Source organism: Pantherophis guttatus, chromosome 4 (assembly GCF_059756535.1).
Source record: "Pantherophis guttatus breed Tessera chromosome 4, ASM5975653v1, whole genome shotgun sequence".
Taxonomy (NCBI): Eukaryota; Metazoa; Chordata; class Lepidosauria; order Squamata; family Colubridae; genus Pantherophis; species Pantherophis guttatus.
In genome coordinates, this window is record NC_142066.1 from 47,370,477 (window position 1) to 47,390,131 (window position 19,655).

Sequence of the window (19,655 nt, forward strand, 5' to 3'; positions counted from 1 at the left end):
CAAGGAATTTGTCTCCGATGCATAAGCTCTCAATGTACATACAAGCAACAAGTGATACATTATGATCATAATCATCATAAAAGTACACTCATCATAAATCATAAGATATATTTAGTGACAGTCATAGGATACTAAAGAAGCAATCAATATAAATCTTACTAGGATACTAAATAAAACAATTAATATAAATTATAAGATACAAGCAACAAAGTTATAATCATAAGAAAAGGAAATAGGTAATAGGAAAAATGAGAATAATAATAGTAATACAGCCCTACTAGGTAGTTTGAAAGTGTTGTGGGAATTAGTTGTTTAGCAGAGTGATGGCATGGGGAGAAAAACTGTCCTTGTGTCCAATTGTTTTGGCGCGTAATACCCTATGGTGTCGTCTTGATGGAAGAAGCTGAAACAGTTTATGTCCAGGATGTGAGGGATCTGTAGATATTTTCACAGCACTTTCTGGCTCATGCAATATACAGGTCCTCAATGTAAGGCAGGCTGGTAGCAATTATTTTTTTCTGCAATTCTAACTATATATTGAAGTCTGTGTCTGTCTTGTTAGGTTGCAGTGCCAAACCAGACAGTTATAGAGTGCAAATTACAGACTCAACAATTCCTTTGTAGAACCGTATCAGCAGCTCTTTAGGCAGTCTGAGCTTTCTGAGTTGGCGCAAGAAGAACATTCTTTGTTGTGCTTTTCTGATGACATTTTTGATGTTAGGTGTCCATTTTAAGTCTTGAGATAGAATAGAACCTAGAAACTTGAAGGTCTCTGCTGTTGATACTGTGTTGCCTAGTATTGTAAGAGGTGATAGGAGTGCTTCTCCTTAAATCTACTATCATTCTACAGTTTTGAGTATGTTCAGTACAAAACTGTTTTGGCCACACCACAAGGTTAGTTGTTCAACTTCCCATCTGTATGCAGATTCGTCATTGTCTCAAATGAGACCAATCACTGTTGTATCAACTGCAATCTTCAGTACTTTAACGAAGGGATCCTTTCAGATGCAGTCGATATAGAGAGAGAAGTGGAGAGAGCATACAGCCCTGGGAGGCCCCTGTGCTAATTGTACAGGTATCTGATATGATTTTGCCTAGCTTTACCTGCTGCTTCCTGTATGTTAGAAAGCTTATGATCCACATACAAGCTGAATCAATTCACTTAGAAGAATATCTGGAATGATGTATTGAATGCTGAGCTGAAGTCTACAAAAAGGATCCTTGCATAGGTCCTTGAAGATTGTTGTAGGATATAGTTCAGAACCACACTGGCTGTTGTTGGTCTAGCTGAGATGGAGATGGTGGTGATAGGTGACAGTGGTTTCCTCTCACACCTACAGTAAAACACATTCAGATCATCTGTAGTTGTTGATTCCCTTCAGCAGGAAAGAAGATTTGCTGTAACCAGTAATATTTTTAAGAGTTTTCCACACATTTGTTGGTTCATTTGTTAACAGCTGATTCCTCTGCTTTTCAGAGTAGTTTCTTTTTGCTGCTCTGATCTCCCTTGTTAATACATTTCTGGCCTGAATGTACAGCATTCTATGGAACAACGTAGCTGCTTGAGTTTAGCTGTGACCCAAGGTCTGTTGGTTCTATATATTTGCAGGTTTCTGGTTGGCACACATAGGTCTTCACAAAAACTAACATATGATCTTTGAGTTCATCCAAGTCTGCAGAGGTATGTTCAAAAACGTTGCAATCTGTGCAAACAAGGCAAGCCTGTAGCTTTAACTTTGCCTCCTCAGTCCAAGACTTCATTGATTTAATTGTTGGTTTTATGGTTTTAAACCTTTGTCTATAAACAGGTACAAGGTGAATCATACAATGATCAGAGTGTCCCACAGATGCTTGTGGTAAAGACCAATAAGCATCTTTTAATGTTGTGTAGCAGTGGTCTAAAGTATTCTTGCCAGTTGTATTACTGCCATTCTTGCCAGTAAGACAGTTGAGATGCTGAAAGTATCTTGGTAGCTCTTGGCTTAAGTTCGCACTGTTGAAATTTCCTAGCACAATGAGAAGTGAATCTGGGTATTTCTCTTCAGCCCACAGGACCAGACAATATGATTTTTTCAAAACTATGTAAAAACAGCCATTCTGAGACAGCCTTTAAACCAAAACTATTTCTCTTTTGTCCTGAGAGATTATGCATATGCTATCAGAGCTGACACAAAATATTGAGCATTTTAACCACAATAGGACTTAAATTACTTCTTCAGATTATAATCTAGGAAGTCCATATGTTTCTTTACATGCACATAATGATATGGGGAGTGATTGTGTTTGCTCTGGTATGTTCCTTTTCTAATCATTTGGCTTACAGTGCAAATTTTAGAAAGCAAATCCAGATGCGCAATCTAATTCCTGTAGCTGGTCCAAGAATGTTTGTTGCCTGAACAGGAAAACAAGATGGAGCCCCTTCCCATTCTTGTCCCATCGATAAAAGCTAACTGGAGCAGTGACTGAATTTCCCTTCAAGCCTGCTGGTAAAGTGGTATTCCCATCAGACTTCCAGATGGCTGCCCAACTGAAGGGCACCGAAGGCCTTTTGTTTCAATACCTTGTGGACATCTTCCAATATCTGTCCTCTAAAGCAACTGCTTGCTCATTGCTACATGAGAAGAAGACAAAAGAGGCCATAGAAAGAATATGTGGCTATTTTTCATAGCCCTGCAGTTAAAGGTAAATGCATGTTATTTTAGTCTCACCCTTACAATGGCTGTGAACTAACGGCACACATTTCGTTTATCGCTAATAACAGCTTTAGACGAAGGACAGCAGCAGCAGGGGTGTCGTTTGCAGGAAAAAAAGAACAAGAAAGGTTCTTTTCAATGACTTTCCAATTTATGCTAAAATAAAAGTCCAGTCTGGTCCATGTAACTGGTCCTATTATAAGAGTACAATGAAAGAGGAATGCTAAGCAATTAGTTCAAAGTAGTCCTCCCTTCAATACCTGGCATTATTTGTTTGCTAAATAAATAAATAATGTACAATATTTATAGACGTTTAAATTTATGTGTGTGTGATTTCAAATCTTTAGACAGTTCCTTTTCAAATTGAAAAGCATTTTTATCGATACTTACATTTGCCTTGTTGCATAATGTATAGTATGAATAGAAGCCATTCTTGCTTAAATTTAATTAAATTTCTGTTGTGAATATATACTGTTAATTTTGCCCTTATTGCATATTCTCCAAGTTTAATGTCCCAGTCTGATATCTTCGGTAACATATCTTTTTCTAATGTGCTAAATTTATAAAACTAAGGATTATGGGTTTTTTAAAACATTTTTGTACTCTTTATAGTCCCTATACCATAAGTATCTATAAAACCCACTAGCTACACCAGCTCCTCGCAATGTTGATGTTCTACTATTTGGGGATTTTATCATTTCTGTTAGCAATGACAGTTTGTTCTGTAATATAGTTTAAAGTTTGGAAGAGCAAGACTTACCTCTATCCTTGAATTTGACTCTAGGGTTTTTTTTTTCTCACTCCCTGTAAATTTACCAACAGCCTTTCTTTTTTTAACCATTCTTAACAAGAGCCTAATGCTGGGAAAGATTGAGGGCAAAAGAAGAATGGAACGACAGAGAATGAGGTAGCTGGATGGAGTCACTGAAGCAGTAGGCATGAGCTTAAATGGACTCCAGAGGATGGTAGAGGACAGGAAGGCCTGGAGGAATGCTGTCCATGGGGTCGTGATGGGTTCGGACCTGACCGCAACTAACAGCAACAACAATTCATTCTTATTAATTAAAGATCAGATGGTTGAATAGCCCATGCCTATTTATTGAGGGTTATTATCACAATTTTTTTAAAAAAAATAGAAGATGTAGTAGAATGTAATCAGGAGTCATAGGAAGGGTGGGCCCTTTCCCAGTGGGCAAAGAGACAACAGAACTTGGAATGTCTGGTAGGCAGGAAGACAGCAATTATAAATCACAGAATATACCTTCTAATTCTTGCAGATATTGAAGTACTACTCAATACTCAGAACTCCAAGTGTCATTCTTGATTCTTTTGGCTGGGCAGGAACTGAAACCAAGCAACTTGCCCAAGCCCTGCCACCAAACGTGTGTGTGTGTGTGTGTGTGTGTGTGTGTGTGTGTGTTGAATATTAACCTTCCAGGTTTCAGCTCAGGTAACTTGTCTAAAGCTTCATTGCACAGAGCTATTTTAGTTGCATTTGCAGATGGCAATAGAGGTGAGGTAGTAATGGAAGGGAAAAGAGTTAATTCTAAAAACTGAAGCTGTCCAAATTAAATCAACTGGCAGTCAACAGCTATCTCGATTTGCACACCCAACCAGCTAATTCAATATGCCACAGTTTCAAGGTCATTCCAGGTAAGAAGAAAAGCTGTAGTTTCAATAAACAAAATACCAGCTAAAACTTATGTTTTCTAGTATTGGCATAAATGCATGCACATGGACATGCACTATTTTCTGCTGCAGGTAAATGTCATTTTCCTTTTCCATTCAATCATTTATTTTTTAAATTGTGCTTTGTAAAGGAGCGTTGCGGTTACTATAGGGATCTGTATTTAAATACATTCAATTAAAGCAAAGCCTACCAATACCTGCAAGGAACACATAATTGAGAATCGGAGAGATGGGGTGGGGGGTGGGGGAATCCTTCCACCAATGTCTGGAAGGTTAAAAGATTTTTTTTTTAATGGAAAATATACAAATCTAAGCAAAACAATGGTTTATTTTAAACCTAGAAGAAAGAAATGACTTATATCCGTATATTCATGTGTATGCTGCATCTTTCAATATGAATAGCTTTGAACCCGTTCCTCAGATTAATCTTTGGATCAGAGTAAACCTTACTCCTTAGATTTCTTATCTTCAACACTGAAACAGAAAAAATGGCAGCTACATACAAAAATGTATCCTTAGGAAAGCTGCATTTATAAATATATAAAGCAAAACAAAATAAAAGTAACGAAGTAAAAATAAAAACACCTACTCCATCTTAAGGTAACATTCTTATTAGGCCAACTCAAATTTCTAAAATAACACGCAAGCTAAAAATGCTTCACCAGACAAGATGAAAAAAAAATGGAAGAGGAAAGGGAAACAGCTGGTGTTTAAGACATGACAACACCAGGTTACACATTTAGGTAGAATGTAGGAGTCTGCAGACAGGCAAATGATGGGAGAATATCATCTGTTAGAATACATAAATGCCTTGCTAGACACATCTATAGTATAATGTATACATCATATATACAGAGAGCACTATTGACCAAGAAAGGGGATTTTCTTATAAAGAAGCACTTTCTCAAAGTACTATAAATCTCCAGTAATTAACCAACCACCTGTCTTCTTTGTATACTTCAAATAATTTACTACATGGTACATTCAAGTTTATTTTTGATATTCTAAGTACAAGAAATTTTGCATAAGTGAATGAAAGGAAACGAAGGCCAAGATTTGCAGCCAACATAAAAATCCACATGATGTGATGGAAAAATCCAGATAAAATCCAGGAATGCTTCCAAAGATTGTGTTCAAAGACCATTCCTTCCATTTATATATTAAATATGGAAAATAGGCATATAAGAAGTGCACATTTGACAATCTAAATCATATAGATTGTGAAGTCTACACTGGTCATATCTCCCACTAAATCCACACAGCAGCCATATAGATTGGGAAACCTAGACTGCTCAGGTCTCCCCATTAAATCCACATAGCAGCCAACAGATGTTCTGAAATGACCCATTGCCCAATTACAAAAGGGAAGCTGTAAATGATTCCTTTTCTCCATATCCAGCAAATAAGTGACACAATCAAAAGAGATTACACTGGGACAGATGAGAGGATGTGACAAAAAAGCCTAAGTCATAGTTGGTTCCTTTCATGAACATCTGTCAGTCCTTTTTAATCTTCACTATTTTAGAACCATGACTCTGCTTTTTTTTTTCTTCCTCCTAATCTCCTACACCAAAAGCAATGAAAATCAGAAGACTATCAAAATAAAGGTAGAAATCTCAAATATTGAAGAAGTACACATAAAATAAAACCAGAGGGAAAACTTTGCTCCAGAAGTCAATGAGAGCTACAGTAAAGATCACTTCTGGAGAAGAAATGTTGAACTGAAAACAGGTCCACTGAGGAGATTGGAGCCAACAACCCCAGTGGAATCAAGAATTTGTGAATGGATCAGCTCATCAGGATTCCTCTCCAGAGAAAGAGAAGACTTGACATCTCCCACAAGCGCTCCAGAGAGTTGCTCCCAATAAGGAGATCACAAAACACTGGTATCTGGCAGTTTTAGAGTTCTGGGAGATGAGGGAATGCCATCTTCACTCAAACCAGGGTTAGCATACTTCCCTTTTCTAGTCACTTTTGGAAATTGTTCATTAACTACTTTTTAGTTATTAGGAACCTTGGAAATGACAGGTTTTACAGCACTGTGTAAATTTCCTTCAACTCTTTGCAAAAATAAATAAATAAAAGTTTATTTAAAAAAAACATTCACTCTTTTTTGGAATAAACAGGAAAAGAAATTGTGAGAACACTGATTTTTGAAAATTACAAACAGATTAAGGGTCCAAACGGATTTGAAATAAAAGAAGTCAGAGATCATGGAAATAAATTTAATTAAAAAGATCCTTCCCATGGGAAAACAGTTGTTTTGAATTGTTAAAAAAAATGATAGGTTTGAACTCTGAAGGGAAGCATAAGGATATTTGGGAAGAATTGACCCAGGAGTTAATTTTAACAGTGTCTGCATTTATAGATAGACTGTGTTTAAAAGATGTTATGGAAGAGGAACAATTTTTCCTGAACAAGACTGAGACAGATCTAAAACTGGATTTAAAAATGATAGACTACAGAATGGTTTAGAAAAAGATGCTAAACTGGATATACAAATGAAACTGGCTGATGTTTTCATAATTAAAAGGCATATGTAAATAACGAATCAAAAGAGCAACCTAGATAATTTTCTACATTGGATGTACAAAAGGCACTTGTTAAACTCTTGAAGGATTGAAGGGTCAAAGAAAAAAATGAAAATAAATCAACTTCTGGGACATTATTTGAAGGGATCAAATAATGATCCCTTTAATCTTTGATAAGATTGCTAAAAGTAAAAGGAAAGAATATAAAGTTGGTTTATTTGATCAAGGTTAAAATACATGTTATTTCTCTTATCTTCTTTAATGGACTTTTGCTACTAGGACTGAACAAGGTTTTAAGGATATTTTTATAACAGAAGAGATATGGGAAGAAGAAATTATTTGTTGTATTTTTTAAAAGTTGATAAGTTACTAAAATTGTTTATATTTGTTGTGATAAAGGAAAAGTCATTTGTTTATATGGTTTTTTCTTCTTGCTTACAGTTTATTTTTTTTATTTTTTTATTTTCTTGTATTAGTTTTTATCTTTTTAATTATAATGTTTAACAAGTTTACTATTTAAAAACTTACAATAAAGAGATTTAGTGACCATAGATAGCTACAGAAGGCCAAGGATTACTGAAAGGAAAAAATTAAAACGAAGGGAGAATGTGAGTGAAAGAACTACCCTGCATAAGCTCATCTATTGATGGTGTACTGGAGAAAGGAATATCCAACTAATCTTAATAGGAGCACTCTTCTAAGATAAAATATCCCACATTCCATCTCCAAGCACTAAATTGAAGAGTTCCCTATTAAACTGCAAGTGCCCATTTCTCCTATGTTCCTAAAGTTATACAACATGTTCACAGGGAAGAACCATGTACATAACTGATGTTACTGCTCTATACCCCTTCCCCTGCTGCCAACTACATGCACTGAAGAGGCAAGCTGATTTTCAGTATAACAAAATATATTGTAACTAAGAAATGAATTAAGTGTTATAGAAAAATCTTGTGTTCTTGATTATTATTTTCTTGCTCGTACAGTGCTACCTAATATGCTCCAGTTATTCTTGATGACCTCAGAAGTCATGTGGAAAACCCAGAAAATGTTACTGATTATATAGTGGTTAAAGTGTTGGACTAGAATGGAGGAGACCCAGCTATGAGTCCATCTTCAACCGTGGAAGTATACAGGTGCCTTTAGACCAATTACTGCCTCTCAGGCCAACCTTCTTCACAAAGCTGTTGTCAAGAAAAATAGAAGGACTGAATGCTGTGTATATTGCCCAGAAATGTAACAGATAAATGACGATAAAGCCAGAACAAGTTTAATAAGGAAATCCATTCATAATTTTCCATAATTTCAAGTACATGGAGCAGTTCTATCACTTCTCTAACTATGGTACCTATTTGGGCATTCAAAATTGCAAGAATGTCTCACAATATTGTGTGAAATAATTAAACTGAGAATCAGAAGAACAGATGCCCTTAAATAAGTGCCCCATTCATATCAACAGAAAGGGCTGCCCCATCAGATAATACTCTAGAGCAGTGGTCCCCAACCCCCGGTCCGCGGACCGGTGCCGGGCCGTGGAGTACCTGGCACCGGGCCACGCAGCGGCCGGGGGACATGAACGCTGCAGCGCAAAGGCTCCTGGGCCGTGCGCAAAGGCTCCTGGGCCGTGCGCAAAGGCTCCAGGGAAGAGAGCCCCGCGCAGGTACGCACGTGTGGCCCAAAGTCCCCACCCCTGCGCGCGCTCAGCGGGCCACGGTAAAATTATCAAAGGCTGATTGGTCCGCGGCGATAAAAAGGTTGGGGACCACTGCTCTAGAGATTAGATTTCCTACTTGCCTTCTGCTATTCACAAAATCTAAAGTTGAGCTCCAGAAGCAACTATTTCACCATTGCCTCTTAGGAAAGTCAACCATGTGGATAGCATCAAGCTCAAAGAAGAAGCAAGAACTCAAAATAAACACCCATCATCAACCTGATCCCTCCTTACAAGAAGTTCCCACCCATGAAATAAGTGGCATCAGATGCCTCTGGGGTTATGAAATAAAAAGGAAGCCACACATTTATACCTCAGGACAAGCAAGAACTCTCAGCAAATTCTCAGCATCTTACCACAGTCTGAAGGCTAAACCCTAATAAGGTAGAATTTGATTAGGTAGAATGGGGAATAGGTTTAAAAGTTATGTAACAAATGGAAAAACAGAAGGAACTTGCTGGAAGTATTATGACAGCAATGGGAGGAATCACACAAACAATCCATCCTGTAGCTGCATGATGTGAAATAGGGGAAGAGCACCCCTGGAATTCAGTGGGATTGCAGCATAGCTGCCAACAGGAAGATCAATATAGGTTGATTTACTCCTTATTTAGTATGTTCCTGCTCTGCCTTTTTTCCATTATGGAACTCAACGCAACTCATCTGGAGTTCTCACTTAGTTTCACATCCTGACTTTGACTAATTAGAAGGGTAGGGAGGGAACAAATCCAAGATTAAGTGTCAAGATACAGAACAAAATTGTGTATGAGATCGAAGGAAGGTGCAGTCTGCATTAAGAAATATAGAGAGGCTCACAAAAGCCAGGCATACTAGGAAAAGGGGAAGGAGGCAATGAGGAAAAAAAAAAAAAAGGGGGGGGGAGAAAACACTAAGCCCAGATGGCATACAGGGAAAGTACAGGAACAGCAGATGGAAAGGGCAGTAAATACAGTAGGGAATGTAGAAGCACAGTTCCTACCATCAGTATGGCAAGTAATAGGCAAAGTGGCCAGAAAATAGATTATAAAGCTCACTGATATTTTAGTTATGTTTTCCATTAAAAAACAACTATATCTTTAATGACATTGGCCCCTTTGTTGGGTGCTCTATCCCATACTGATTACCCTCTTCCCACTTTATTTCCAACCTTTCCAATCCTGGATGCTGTCAAATTATTGAGCTTTTTTAGAATAGGACATAATTTAATACAGAAAATTGGATTAGGAGAGAGGTACACAGGTCCTAGGATTACAAAGGTAAATAGAAAGGAAAAGGGAGGTTATGGATCAGGAAAACAATTAACAGGGAACAACCCACAGTCTAATGGGGAGAAGATATGCAATTACGAATTAGGGATAGAGAAAGAAAAATACAATATTAATTTCGATTAGGCAGCAATAAGATCAAATGGGGGGGGGGAGGTTGGAACATCACAGGCCTTCTGGGGAAAAAGAGGGTGAAAGGCAGAAGCAACAACCTGATATGAAATGGAAAGCAAAGTTGAAGGGGTAACATGAAATTGAGGAAGGGGTGAGAACTGATTTAGCTAGGGGGACCATTACAAGGGATAGTCAGCATATATATTAGATGAGGAGAGCTTCAACCTTCTAGCTTTTGGGGAGGGAGAAATAGCGGGGGGGGGTGATCCTAAAAGAAAGAAATCTAGGGAAGAGAATAATGGGGTTCAATATTACAGATCGGGTAGGGAGGAGGAATGGTACAAATAATTATGAGGAAGCGCTTGCTTCTCTCCTGAACGATCACGCATCATATCTCCCCCCTCCCCTCCGCCTTTCCCCGAAGACTCGAGGCGCTGGGCCGAGGCTACGGGGCGCACAGTTTGCTACCCGGCGATGTCCCCCGCAGCCCCCCGGGGGAGTCAGGTCATGTGGATAGACCGTCCCTTTCCCGGGAGAGCAACGGCATCATCCTCGGCAGCAGCTCAAGCGAGCGCATTCTCGGGGAGGCAGCACCACTCTGACCCCTCAAAAGCTCCCCTGCTCCGTTACGAAACCCCCTCCCCGTTCGCCCGGCTGATCTTGATTCGGAGATGGGGGTTGGACTTACATCACTTCCCAGTTTGCTTGACAAAGAAAATCCATCGTTAGCAGCTGTAGACCATGGAAGTGGCTGTTTTGGGGAGGTGCTTGCAGGAGATGGGTGCGCGGCAAGGGGGGGGGTGGGGGGGAGAGAAGCTTCTCCGGTGCTTTTCTTCCTCTTTTGCTGTTGCTTCCTCGGGCTCTTATCCCTCCTCGATTTCCAGCGGCCCTCTCCTATTCCCCTCCCCCGGTCTCACACCACAAAATGTGCCGCCGTCAGACTGGCAACACCATAACGCATCCCACGTGGTGGCTTCACCTTTTGTGGCCTAAGGCAGCTTTGCCACACCTCCCCGTGGCCAAAAATAAAGGGGAAAGGGCGATCTCACTATTGCCAAGGGGGGACAATGATTTAAAATGGTCCCCTTCCGTCTCCGCCTTCCTTCGGTAGCCTGGAATAGCCTCTGTACTCGCTCGCTCTTCCAGCTCCTGTTTCCTGCTCCTGATAACATACACACGCGCGCGCGTACACAAAAACACGCGCACACACACACACGCAGGAAACAGTCACTGAGTAAGAAGTACCTATATTTTTTTTAAAGAGAACCTTCAGAAACAGTACTTTTCCTTCCCCCGCCCTTAAAATCTAACAGATCGTAGCATAGACCACATAACATTAAGGAATCTTCCCAAAAAGATTGCCTCAAGTTTTGGTTAGGGTAACAATCCAAATACGTTTTCTTTTCTTCAGACAGTTCTTAGAAACCACACACATAAGTCATGCTGATCTAGCTTCCGGGGTTATTCAAGTCTTTTTTCAAGCAAATGATTACTTTGGTAGGATCTACTAGCACTCGGACTAATTATCTCATAGTCCACTTTCTGATGCCTGCATACTCAGAGTAGAGTGTTTTGACTTGAAAACTTCTAGTCGATACCTTTACTTCCACTTTCTATACACAAAGCTGGATATTGTTAGATATATATTATTGGAAGGGGGAGAGGAATGTAGAAGCAATGAGTTGATTAGCATGATTTAAATTCATCAATAAGACTTCAGTTGCAAAATAAATCCTTTGACTTATACCTGACATCAGAATTTTTTTTAAAAAAATGAAAACGACTTGCATCCCATAGCCCAATTACTCATTTAAACACATGCAACAGGGGCAATTCGTAATTTTATTACCATGCTTAAAACTGACACATGCTACCTTTGAATTAGAGAAAATATTCATAGAGGATGTCTACAAATGATGTCACAAAAATATTGTGCACTTTATTGGATATAATGTAACATGAGGATCTTCATAGCTCAATGCATAATCATGTTATCAGGCATGATATATATCTTCAAAAGCGTATAGTTATTTTGCAAACCATAAATGCATCTTCTTTATTTAAGCTTCTGAAACCATACAAAATCATCTACTGATATGTGTTACAAAATTATCTACATGGCAACAATAATTAAAACTGTGTACAGGTAGTCCTCGACTTACAACCATTTATTTAGTGACTGTTTAATTACAATGGCACTGAAAAAAATGATTTACGACCATTTTTCACACTTACAATTATTGCAGCATCCCTGTTGGTCACATGATCAAAATTCACACACTTGGCAACTAGTTCATATTTATGATGGTTGCAACTTTTGACCTTCTGGGTGATTACCTTTTATGACCTTCTGATAAGCAAAATCAATGGGGAAGCCAGATTCACTTAATTTAAATTTATATTCTACTGTATTTCTTAAACAGCAAAAAGACTGGTTTATGAAACATTCATATCAAACTTTGGAAAATCCTCATCTAGGAATGGCGCAATGTGGTTTTTTTTCCTTTATTCACATGAGAATATTTGAGGCACATTCTTGACTTAATTACTATAGTAAGTAATTTCACAGTGTAAAGCAGGATTTTTTTCTGCTAACATCTCTGCAGAGATAGTGGAAATGCCACATATTCACAATAAAATTGTTTTTTTCTGCTTTCACCATTACAATTTTGCCCAAACTGTAGAATGCAGAATGAATAGTTGTAGAGTTTATCCTCATAATCTTTTTTCCTAATCTACTTTACAGATGATTAAATTGGGAATGTGAATTAAGCCAAAGTACAGATGTTCCTCAGAAACAATCAGACAGAATCTGGAAAATGCCAAATTATTGGCACATTGGATCCTTAAATTGAAACCAGGAATAAAGCCAAGACAACAACTGGGCATTGTATTTCCTTTATTCAAATAAACTAGATTTCCAAACTCTTCATCTATCCCAGTGTTTCTCAAAATTTAAGTTTTAATATGGATGGACTTCAATTAATTCCTTAGCCAATGATAGTTGCAGCCATTTCTAGTAGTTGAAGTTCACCCATCTTAAAGTAGCCAATTTAGATATAACACGTAATAGTAGGAAGAACTTTTGACTATTTTGTAAAGCATAACAAGAAATGAAAAAGAGTCACATTAATTACATGATTTTTACAAATATAGTACATTGAATAGTTCAAAATCATCTTTAGTCAAGCTGGGATAATCTCAATGATTTCTTGGAGGGCTGCTGCCTGTTATGTAGTTATAGACCGTGTTTTAACAGAGTATAAGGTATAAGAAATCAATCTAGGACACAAAGATAATAGTTTTGTATTTAATTTCTCTACCTCAGTCATTGTAGTGTAGTCCATCTATCCAATCTTTTAAGATCATATGCTGGACATTAAGCATGAATCCCCATCTTTTACACAGCCTTGTTCTCTTAAATGACTATCATTATAATTCGCCGAGAAGTATAATATTCTAGAACATCACAGAAGGTCTGCCAAGCCAGGCCAGTCTTTGTAAAATTTATACATCACATTTCAATATTTCTACAAGAGACACTGAGATTTCTATCTTTCTTTTCCTAGCCTGATACTGGATGTGGATTCAAATTCTATAATCTAAAGATAATGTGGCCAGAGATGCTGGCTAGAAATTAGGGGACATTGCTGTGTCAGTAGTGCTGCCAGTACAGGCCTGAGATTGAAATCCTGAACTGAGCATTATCTCCCAAATGATCAAAGAACAACAGTAAGAATACGCCCCATCCACAGGTCCAATTTTTCTGGAGTAGAGCATGAGAGGCATCCTTGCACTGTTTCCTTACCCAAGAAGGTAAATCACATAGACACTTTTCACATGATATCTTCTCCTAAGAAGCCAAGAAGTTACACTTCTTCCTCTAATATCCAGTGTAGTCTTTATGGCAGTGCTTCTCAACCTGTGGGTCGCAACCCCTTTGGGGATCGAACGACCCTTTCACAGGGGTCGCCTAAGACCATCAGAAAACACATATTTTCAATGGTTTTAGGAATAATTTTATGGTTGGGGGTCACCACAACGAGGAACTGTATTAAAGGGTTGCGGCATTAACGAAAGTTGAGAACCACTGCTTTAAGGGATCCTTATCAGATATGAGTGCCCCCCACCCCCACCCCAGGGTTATTATTTGTCCAGGTACCAAGATCTTGCACAGCTTTTTATCTTGCTTCTTCAAAAAATTTAACAACTAGAGTTTTTCAGTGTCTTTATTTCTAGTTTGTCAGAATCACTCTCATATTGGCCGAACTGTGCGGTTTCTTGTACCTAGCAGGACCACATAAAAATCTATCCCTCAGCATAGTTTAAAAGAAAAGAAAATGGAATGCCATCATTAAAGTTTCATGTTAAATATAAAAATAACTCACACCTCAAATATCCAATGGGTTAATTATCAGAATATTAATTTTCAAAGTAATTGAAATAAATCCAAGACCATTTAGAAATATAGTATGACACAATGCCACTCTTGGGTACACTTTATATATATTTTTAATGGAATGGTAATTTATATCTTAAAAATAAGCTTGGCAGAAGTATAATATAAAAGATGCAAGACAGCATTAAAAGATACACAATTGTTAATCCATTTTTTTTGTTGAAAACCAAATAATTTTCATAGGACTTAATAAATAGAGTTTTAGAATTGGTATGCCATGAAGAAGCAGAATTCCCCTTTTTCTCCTCTGTACCATAGTGAATTGAATTTATCTAATTGTCTGAGTTCACATTGCATATTAAACCTTCAAGTAATTCAAGCACAAACAAGTCAACTACAGTGGTGAAGTTATTTTAGCATGTTCGTCAAATTTAGAAAAATATCAGGAATGGCTATGCAAATACAGCTATTTGTATAGAGGATAGCATTGAAATTTGATCCAGCCTCCATAAAAATCCCACGGGATTGCAGCAAAGACAGAGAAGCAGGCCAACAGTACATAAGGCTCATTCCATCAGCTCAAGGAAGTTGCCAAATTCATCAGGATGACATCTTTATCTTCTTTAGCAACCATTCCATCAGTTTAGCTGAAAAAAATTGTCTACCCCCTTTTGTAGACATTTTAAAGTGGTAGTTTTATATAATTTCATGACAGAAGGAAGTCCTGGAATCTGTTTGCAATGCTAGATAGTTTAGGAGAGCGTACAGACATATACATATACCTAACTGAATCTATGAACACACACAGGTACACGCACAAAGCACCTTCTTTCCTCCCCCAATTTCATTGTAGCTGGGATTTCAAGACCCAAAAATGTTCAAGTTCCCATAGTATGTGCCTCGTCTCAGTTACCTAAATGGCTTCTCCTGCCCATGCTATAAGTTTCTTTTTATGCCAGGCCTACTGACCATAAAGTGCCTTTAAGGCAGAAGTTAGGACAATAGATAATCTTTATACGAAGAGGGTGCATTGGTCAGGATAGGATTAAAGAGGCAATCAGAAGAAAATCTGAAAAACGTTGCAGAATTGTAGCAAAACATTTTACACAAGTTTCTCATTGTCCTTAGAATGATTGCAAAGTAAGTGTTTATAACACATGGTCACAAAAATTATGTTGCATAGGTATATAGAGTTAACAGTGTATTGAAATGTATCTAATTTATGAGCACCTAGAAATATTTATAACAAGCCTGTAAAAAAAAAGTTCTAGTATGTTCATACTGCAAAAAACAAAATGTAACTGGGAGAGAACCTCTCTAAAACTAACCAATGAATTCAGTGCTCAGCTGACTAAACTCAGCTTAACATGTAGTTTGTATTCATAACTACTGTTTTACAACTTTTGCTGGTGTAGATCAGGGGGGTCAAACTGGTGGCCCACGGGTTGGATGCGTCACATGCAGGCCACGCCCACCCCAGCTCCGTGAAGGAAAAAATATTGCAAAATGTCACTTGATGGCAACTTGACGTTGTGAGTTTGACACCCGTGGTGTAGATTAAGAGCTTTGCAACACAGAAACATCAAATGATGTAAAGATAGATTCTGAGGACCAATTTATTCACTCTTGAGCCAAAAGACAGCATGAGTTATACCAGCACCTTAGCACCAATTCTCTGTAATCAGAATGCAGTAGAGATTACTTATAACAGTGCTTCCCAAACCTGAGTAAATTACCCAGAATTGGGTAAAAGTGGTTTTTCTTTGGGTTACAATACACAAACCCATTATCCAATCACAATATGGACATTTAAATTGACTTGAAGTGTTTTACTTACATTGGGTAAAGAGGATTTCTGATGAATGGCTTTGAGTAATGAAGAAAAAAGTTTGGGAAGCGCTGATTTATACAAAAAGACTGTATATAAGAAATCATTAGAGATGTTTATGCAAGCAATCCAAGCTTTGTGCTACAGGAACAACCAGTTAAGAATCCTGATTTGCAAAAAAAGAAATCTAATTTGCAAAATAATCAATTGGAATCCAAAAATGAACAATAACAACTCATACATCATGTAAGCAATATTTTGATAAACATTAACAATCAAGTTCACCCATAAAGCTAACCAGTAAGCATGACTTAGAAGCCAAACTGTCTTAGTTCACACATCATGTTGTGTCAAAATCAAACCAACCACACTACTGTATGCTTATTATACATACTGTAGGTCTCTAGGCTGCACCTTTACATTCCCACATTAGATGAGCAAGCACAAAGTAAAGGTTAAAAGGTGGCAATTCTAAAGATGGAAGGCTTTTTCAAGCAAAACAAAGCATTAGCAATATGAAACCCGGCAACTACCTATGACGAAGTCTAGATTTGCAGAAAATCTGGATCTTTTTACCGTTGGTCAAAGGGAAGCAGGCATCTTTTAATGGCCTACAGATCAGAGGTAGCTAGTTTGATGCAAGAATGTTTGTCCTTTGTTTTGCATTTATTGATTTGTAAATGGATATGCAAATAGCCTGTAATTTAAACCTATAGATTTTCTGTATTGGTTCCATGGTAGTAAGTGCTGTACTCAGTTAGATGAAATGCAAATTCAAAATGTGGATGTCAACATAGTAGGAAGGAAAGGCTGTTGGGATTCTGGTAACCTCTGGGATAGTTGCATAGCCTGATGTCCAAGAATCTTTAGAAGCTGTTTCAACCAAACCTGGAGTCTTTCTTTGGACAATGGCTGGTTTCCACAATACTGCTTTTCTCTAGATAATCACAGGACTTACTCTAGTTTACATTGCATTTTTAAAAAATCCTTTTTTTCCCCCATGCTAAATGACAGAGAGAAGTTAAAATCCGTACTGTAGAACTAAACTCCCTTTACAGAGTGGGGGAGGCTTAAGAGGTTGAAAGGAGGAAGAAGACAAAGAGGCAGGCGTTATTTTCACAAGGATCTTTTTTTTCCTTGTTTACTATAGAATATTTTGAAGTTCAGACTGAGACATCAGCTTTGCTGCTAAAATGAATGGCTAGAAGTAAGGTGGATGGATTGCTGGATGGTGAATTAAATACACACATTCAATCTCTTTCCATGTTTCCCCAGCCAGCCTAATTTTATTATGCAATACACAAGTGACTCAGAAGAAAAACAGAACTGAAGTTAGAAATTTGAACAGCCACTTATCAACAAATTAGAAATGGACATGTTTATAGATGTGTCCTTTATCAACTGAGATAGAAGAGAAGGGTCTAACCTATCTATTCTGCTTCAGCCTTTTTCTATGTGGCAGAAATATTTTATATGACATTCTATTCAAGCATATAGATTTCCAGCTATTATGGGTAATTTTTTCCCCTTCTTTTTGATCTATGGATAATTTTTAAAAGAAAAAAAGAGCAAATGAGCAAGCAAAAAAAGAAAAGAAAAAAGTTGATTCAAAAATATATCAGTAACCGGACAAAAGAATGACTGAAATTGTATACTGAATAAGTATTAAGTAATTAATCATAAAAAAACAAAAATTATTTTAATTCAGAAAAGATGTGGATCTGAGATAAATGCTAAAATTATATCATTGTTAATAAAGACTACAAAAGAAAAATAACTAAACATATATTAAAATATTGTCTTTCTGTCTCTCTGTTATCTTCTGGCTGTATTATTTTTACAAATAACTCAAGGCAGCAAACATACCCAACACACCTTCCTTCTATTTTTCCCACAATAACCACCTTGTGAGGTAGCTTAAGCTGAGAGTGTAACTGACTTGAAGTCACTCAGCTGCTTTTCACTGATAAGCCTGGGCCTGAGTTTAGTCTCCGTTTCTCGCCTAGTGCCTTAACTACTTGTACTCTGATTTAATTTTTTTGTTTTTCTCATTACAATTCCTTTTTCCCCTTCAAAAGCCATACACTCTAAATGCTTATTTACCTTGCTATGTAATATTTAATATATGTGGATGCCATTCTAGTTTTAAACCTGTTATAAATATATGCTGTTAATTTTACTGTTAATTTTCTTTTCAAGTACTAAGGTAAGCTTTGGACCACCACGTTTAAGGTGCACATTGTTTTCATTATCCTTCAGAAGAAAAGAACCTTGGACAGACACTAAGGCCATGTCCATTTTCCTGGGTTTTAAAACTCAGTTAAGGATATTAAGGTTAAACTAGAAAATAACCTAGTGCCTTAACCAAATCTGAGATCAGTTCATACAGTGCTTTAAGCAGGGAGGCATATCCTGTTAATGCTTAACATAATATAGGGATCCAGTCTCATACCTTGTTCCTATGACCTAGGATGAACCTGATTTTTTTGCTTTGCTTTTTGGTCTCCATCCCATGTTTAGTTAGTATTTTGAAGGCAATTTTTGATATGGTGATAACATTATAAGGATAGAGATTCAAAGTTCAAACAGGGAAATGGGTGTCTGCACTGTAGACTATAAGGGTGTTAATTTAACCACAGTGGGAACGTGCCCCCATGTTCAATTGCCATAGTTTTCAGCCCATGAGTGAAACTAGATTGTTCTTAGCCTGATGTTTTTGTGATTAAACTAGCATAATCCACATCAGTATATTTAGCTGAGTAAAGCCAGAATTTTGTTTTAGATTTGTTTTTATTTATTTTTATTTATTTATTGTCATATTTATATGCCGCGCTTCTCCCGAGGGACTTGGGGCGGCTCACAAAATAAAACAACCCTAGAATAAATAGAATTAAAATGTTAAAATCCAATTTATAAACCCCAAATTAAAATGCATGGCAGATCAGGGAATTTGCTGAAAGAGCCATGTCTTTAGGTCAGCGCGGAAGGTGCAGAGGTTGGGGCCGTCCGGAGCCCAGTGGGTAAACCATTCCAGGAGGTCGGTGCGACCACAGAGAATGCCCTCATCCTGGGGACTGCCAGCAGACACTGTCTGGCCGATGGGACCTGGAGGAGGGCAGTCCTATGTGAGTTCAAATAACCTCGTGATATTGGATAGCCTGATACCTTTTAGCATATTCTAGTTATTTCTCCTCTCCGGAAGCCCTGGCCATTTTCCTTTTCTGCCACTTGTTTTCCTCTGTCACAGTTGTCAGCTACTGTTCTATGAATGGATACCAACAGGTCCCAATACTCCAAAATCGGGTTATTGGTAAAGCTAGCTTTGCAATAATGGTTTCCCAGCTTGTGTTGATGGTAGCTCTAATTCTTTTTCAAAACTCATTTTAAATTACAAAAAGCTTCATTTAAAATTGGCCACTCTCTTC

At 37.7% G+C, this 19,655-nt stretch overlaps 1 protein-coding gene across 3 annotated transcripts in view; it reads right to left on the minus strand.

Annotated features, from left to right (window-relative positions):
• Window positions 1–11,195, minus strand: part of TBKBP1 (TBK1 binding protein 1) — a 73,349-nt gene extending 62,154 nt beyond the window's left edge. The window contains exon 1 of one of the 3 annotated variants that reach the window (XM_034415609.3): window positions 10,692–11,195. The gene's annotated coding sequence lies outside the window, so the exon portion shown is untranslated. The remainder of the gene's footprint in view (window positions 1–10,691) is intronic. The other 2 variants (XM_087892081.1, XM_034415610.3) reach the window with 2 other exon arrangements.
• Window positions 11,196–19,655: the final 8,460 nt, after the last annotated feature.